General features: G+C 43.2%; 1 protein-coding gene across 1 annotated transcript in view; it reads right to left on the reverse strand.

Moving 5' to 3' along the window:
* Window positions 1-5,868, reverse strand: part of WDR27 (WD repeat domain 27) — a 125,846-nt gene that overhangs the window by 119,714 nt on the left and 264 nt on the right. The gene's annotated exons all lie outside the window — the stretch shown is intronic.

The raw sequence follows: 5,868 nt of genomic DNA on the forward strand, positions 1-5,868 counted from the left end.
CCCCCGCGGGTCAACTGCCTGCGGCCGAGCCCGGCACCGTGCCCGTGCGCCCGCCCTCCCCACCTCCCCCGAACACCAGAGGCAGCTCCGGCACCGAGATGTCCAACCGGGGGCTCTGCCGGGAGCTGGGACACAGCCTCAGCGCCCCAGCTGAATGCACAGCTAAAGGTTGGCTTTTTCAAGTACAGTCCGCAAAAAGACCTGTTAGAGCCATTACTGGACCCCACGCAAGATAAACCTCTTGTGGATCAGTGTGCTACCCTGGTAAAGAAAGGATGAGAGCTATGTCAAGCAGGCCCCACAAACTGTGGATGCCCTGGCTGACACTGGAGCAGAGGCTTCCTTAATATATGGGAACCCCAGGAAAATGAAGGACAACCTGTAAATTATCACAGGTTTGGGAAGAAAACAAATTGAAGCTGTACAAACACAAATAGAAATTAAAATAGGAAACCTCCCAAGACAACTGTGACTGTCCCCATTCCTGAATATATAATAGGTACAGACATTCTAAAAGGACTAACCTTAAATCTTTCTGATGGTCAGTATCAATTTAGAGTTAAACCCTATATTAGTATCAGACCTGTTACAGTCAGTATAGTAAAAATGCCTCCTGCGCAGATTCCAGCTGCAACTGAGTCACAATGAAGCAATATAGAATTCCGGGAGAACATGAAGAGATATTGCAGACAATTAAAGATTTACTAGATGTAGGAGTTTTAAAGCCAACCACCATAGCTTGGACCAATCCAATATGGCCTGTCAAGAAAAGTTACGGATCCTGGAGAATGACGGTGGATTTTAGAGATGGAAGGTGGCAGATTTACAACTATTTTTGTAGCAATGGGGAATTCGGCATAAGACAGGTATTCCTCATAACCCCACAGGACAGGCAATAGTCGAACGTGCACATGCTACAGTAAAAGCTTTTCTTTTAAAACAAGGGAGGGGGAATTCTCTGGACACACCCCCTAATCAGCTGTCGATGGCTTTATATACTCAATTTTTTAAACAGAAATCGTTTTGCCTTGACAGCAGCAGAATGTCATTTTAGCACCACAACAGACTCTATAATTAAACCACGGGTCTTGTATAAGGATCCCAAAGAAGACCCATCCTGGAGAGGACCAGTAGATCTGCTGGTATGAGGGCAGGGGCATGCTTGTGTTTTATCACCCACAGGTCCTTGGTGGATACCAGCAAGGAAAGTCAAGCCATATCATGAGCTGGAAGGAGCAACCTACCAACCCAAAATAGACCCCTCAACTGATGATGCAGGGATCAACACGCAGGCAACCAGCACTTGGTGAAATCTAAACCAACTACAACAGAAAGCAGAAGACATGGTGGCAGTGGTGGGATCCCGATGTACCAGTAGCCAATAATGACACACAGTGGACTGGAGGAGCTTGGCTTCCTCCTCGAGACACATAGAATCAGTCATATCGTTTGAGTGTCGCCAATATAGCATTATATGCGGATGCCCCCGTGTGTGTGTGTGTCCACAGGAGGAGGGGGTGCACGTGTGCCGCTGCAGCCACAACAGCACCTGTATTTTAGACTGTCTGTGGAACTCATCCATATATTTTGCTGGCTGGAAAAGAGGCACAAATAAGCAATAGTGCTGGTCAATATAAGATCATCATTACAGATCCTCACTATTTTAGTTGTCTATCTACGGAAAATGCATCTAGCCATAAGCTTACAGTAATTTTTCCTTCGAGATACAGATCTGAATTTGTAGTACTAAGGCCTGGATAATAGGCCTGAAAGAAGTTGACCTCTAGATGAACATTATAACTAAACATTATTCCATTATTAGTATTTGTTAATTAGTAAAATCTGTATTAGCATTATTAGTATTTGATCATTACGAAGTATCTAGGCTTACTAGTCACGAGTGAAAGATGTAGCTTAGGCAAAATGCAATTAGTAATAAGGATGAAATGCTGTGAGAATGTATCCAGCTTTCTTTGTTTAGCAGTGTTGAAGATTAAGAACCCAAGTGTTTGACCTTGTTAGAAACTCCCTTGGTTTTCCCCCTCGAGTCCTGGCCAGGCTTTGGGTGGAATCCAACAGGAGGATGAAACCAGATGTTTCTGATCAAAGAAAAGTGCAAGTTATTCTGGCTTTCTGTTCTTGGTATATAAGGCTGGACTGGCTTGCTACAACTTTGGATGCCTCACCTACGGATGGACGCACTGCATAGGATTTCACACTTGCAGGGAAAGGTCCTCCAAATCCTCACTACAAGCAGGGCTCCCCAGCATCTGCAGATCTGGATATTAGCACCCCATTGTGTAGTAACAATTAGGTGCATTTGCCTTGTTTAATTATATATAGTAATAAGTAAGTGTACTATTCTGTACTTTTCTTACTGATTATTTTTGTAGTACTTTAATTACTGGTAGTGGAATCAGCCTACTCTTTTCACTATGATGTCTGAGTTTAATTGGCATCCTCGATCAGCAGAACAGCATTATAGTTGCCAGTCAACTTTATGCACCCTTAAGAGGATGACTCTGAAGTGTCTCAAGTAGACAAGCAATCTGCAACCACAAGTTACCAAACTACATAATTCATTACAGCATGAATTAATTGAGGTTCAGAAATTAATGCATGATGACATCATGAGAGAGTTAGGTGAAAGTTTATCATGGCTCAACCCTAGGTCTGCAGGTGTGAACCTATGGATGTGGGTTTTAGCAGGCCTGAGATGTTTTACAGGATTTGCCATCCTGCGACGTATATGATGCTTCCTGTCCACAGTGTGGAAGGCCGAACCGCAACGGAGTGCAATGATTGCCATGGAAACGAAAGTATAAAACAAAGAAGGGGGAGATGTGGGAATTAAGATGTGGTGGATAGAAAAATGTAAACTGACCTTGGGGGTAGAAGAATGATTGTGGATAACTGAGGCAACATTACGTAACACTGTGTTGTGTGAAAAACAGCAGTAAAAAAACACCGCCTGCAGAGTGTGGTGAGCACGTAAGCAATAAACAGGCAAAACCTTAAGGTCACTAGGTTGTAGAAGTGAAAACAAACCTATGTAAACAGGTAGTAATAAATTGGGAGCTGGCACACGGTGCAGCCACATTTTCTCTTAGCAATGCTCCCCCTTCAACAAACTGGCATGAGTTTGTCATTATTCTGTGCGTCACCCCAATCCTGGACGGTCTGAGACTGACAAATAGAATCTGCAGGACTGCATCCAGGTTGGGGGTTGTTTGTATGAGAAGGATAGTGACATAACCAAGATAGTCAGGGGGCTGCAGAAGGTGTTGTAAAGGGAGACTGAGAGAACCAGGCCTCTTCAGCCTGGAGAAGAGACAGCTGAGACCTTATTGTTGCCTACAACTACATAATGGGAGGATACAGGTAAGATGGAGCTAGACTTGTCAGAGGAGCTCAATGATAAGTTGAAACCTGTGAAAATCCAATTAAATGTCTTTTTTTTTTTTTTTTTTTTTTTTTTAGTACTATGGGAGTGGTTGAATATTAGAACGTTTCTGAAGAGAGGCTGTGGATCTCTATCCCTGGAGTTGTCCAAGAGCCAAACAGACATGGCCCTGAGCAACCTGATTGAATTAGACCTATTCTGAACAGTAGTTTGGACTGGAGGAGTCTGGTCCCTTTCAAACCAAGTTTTATGATTCTGCGATCAAGTTTTTGATCCACACCAACTTAAACCATTTTGATGCAGATCAATCTGTGGACTCAATATCTACCTCAACTGCATTTCAAACAGATACTTTTTATGGGAATATATTTCTGTGTCTCCCTGTAATTAACACTAGAAGCATTTTTGCCCTATATGAGCATCTAATATATATTACCATTGACAAACAATCTCCCTGTGTTAAGTTTTGTCTGGAGAAAGTACCAGTTCCAATTCTCCTTAATGTATCCTTGTGAATTTCAATAAAGCCACTGTATTGAGCACCAGCTGCAGAGAGGTAACTCAGTGACAGTATTTCTTTTCTAAACTGACTCATGGCTGAGAATACTAGAGAAAAATTTTATTGGAATATGCTGATGACAGTTTGCATGAGTGTTAAAGGCATGAATGTGTTATGACAGTTTAATCATCAGTAAATAAAGATAAGTGCTGATACAGAAAAAAGGGGGCTGTTCAGACAAGCAAACAACCCCTAGGAGTAAAAAACTTGTCCTGAAACATGTTGTGTCTTTTTCTGTAACTGTTTCTAGGCAGTTTAGTACATTTTTTTCCCAATTATTTTCACTGTAGTTTATTTTAGTCTTTCAATGTTTATAGCTACAGTACTTTCAACAACCATAACATCCATAACAACCAGGGAACTAGTAGAAATCCAAGGAAGTATCAGAGGTCTTGGACTGATTTCCTGATTGATCAAACAGGAGTTAGAACACTAACTCCTGCAGACGGACCCTGAGCCAGTAAAGTCAATCTGATGGAGACCTGTCAATTCAGACAGGTGTGGACCCCCATTGCTTTTTGCTTTTCTTCTCAGTGGCTGAGACACCAGTCATCCAGTATCATGACAAGATTTCTGCCCTGTTGGGACATGGTGACAGTTGCATGAGAACACCAGTTACAGATAATTGCATGGTGAGAAATTTACACCACACCACACCTCCACGAAACACACCTCATGGCCATGTCCTGTTTCTGTGCAACGTAATGCTAAGACCTTGGCCCCAGCATGTTCCCACAGCTTGGGTATCCATCCATTTCAAATGGAACCAAGTCACATGAAAAAAAAAATAAAAAATAGGGAATTTTAGGGAAACAGCAGTTCCTTATCATGTTTTTGTGTCCAATATTATATTTCTATTGGTCTCAATATTCAATCATTGTAAGAACAACTTTAAGCCATTTATCAGTTTTTATAATGTGTTTCATGCAGTTGATAAGCCTGTTTATAAGATTGAAACTGATTTTAATAAAGCTCAACAGAATCCACATTTGGTGGGTTTATGCAGCAGCCTGTTTGAGGTAGGAATGAACAGAACAAGTTACATGGATTTTATGAAATTAGAGAGCTTTGAACACAGAACATTAGCTTGTTCTGTTAATACAGGACCCTTGGGGTACATACACAGACTCTCTTGAATCTCTCTGCGCACAATAACACTCCCTACAGATTTTCTTTCAATCCTTTGGTCTTGCTTACAATTTTGAAGAGCTCAGTCAACATAACTGTGTTGAAATCAATGGGTATTCAAAAGGGATTTGTTTTTTTCTCTTCCCACTGTGTTTTTCAGTTCTGTGATCTTAGGTTATTTAGGTTGATAGCCACATAAGCTGTCACTAATTGCTGAAGGGCAACCTATCCTCCAGTAAGCGTATTACATCCAATTTCAGTGCAGATAAAATTAGATTCCTCCAATTTTAGGATTTCATTGTGAAAAAATGCTTAGCGTGTTGTAGAAAAAAAAAATAAATCTACATATTCAGTCAGTGTTTCACCATCCTCCTCAAATGTGTCATCCTCCACTCAGAATTTACAACTAAGCAAATCTTACTTCACGGGACCTCCAAGTGTCTGGTGCTCCGAAGCTGTTGCCGAAATCAGGGCGACCAAGTGCCCCGACCAGACACGAGAGCCAGCGCCGGCGTGGCCTGCCCCCGGCAAAGGTCCCACCCACCCTGAGCCTCACAAGCAGCCAGCGGGATCCGCCACGGGCCGCTGCCCCTCCCGTGGGGACCCCACCCCAGGCGCGACCCGAAGCCAGAGCACGAACCCCGCCACTGCCAGCTGCCGCGGGCACGGCCACCGCACCCAACGGCCGCGATCGCCACCCTCCCAGCGCACCCAGAGAGAGCAGGGGCGCCTGCTGGCGCGGTGCAAGGGCCCCACACTTTTGGCTATTAATAATATC

The sequence above is a fragment of the Athene cunicularia genome, assembly GCF_003259725.1.
Source record: "Athene cunicularia isolate RWA chromosome 3 unlocalized genomic scaffold, athCun1 chr3_part1, whole genome shotgun sequence".
Taxonomy (NCBI): domain Eukaryota; kingdom Metazoa; phylum Chordata; class Aves; order Strigiformes; family Strigidae; genus Athene; species Athene cunicularia.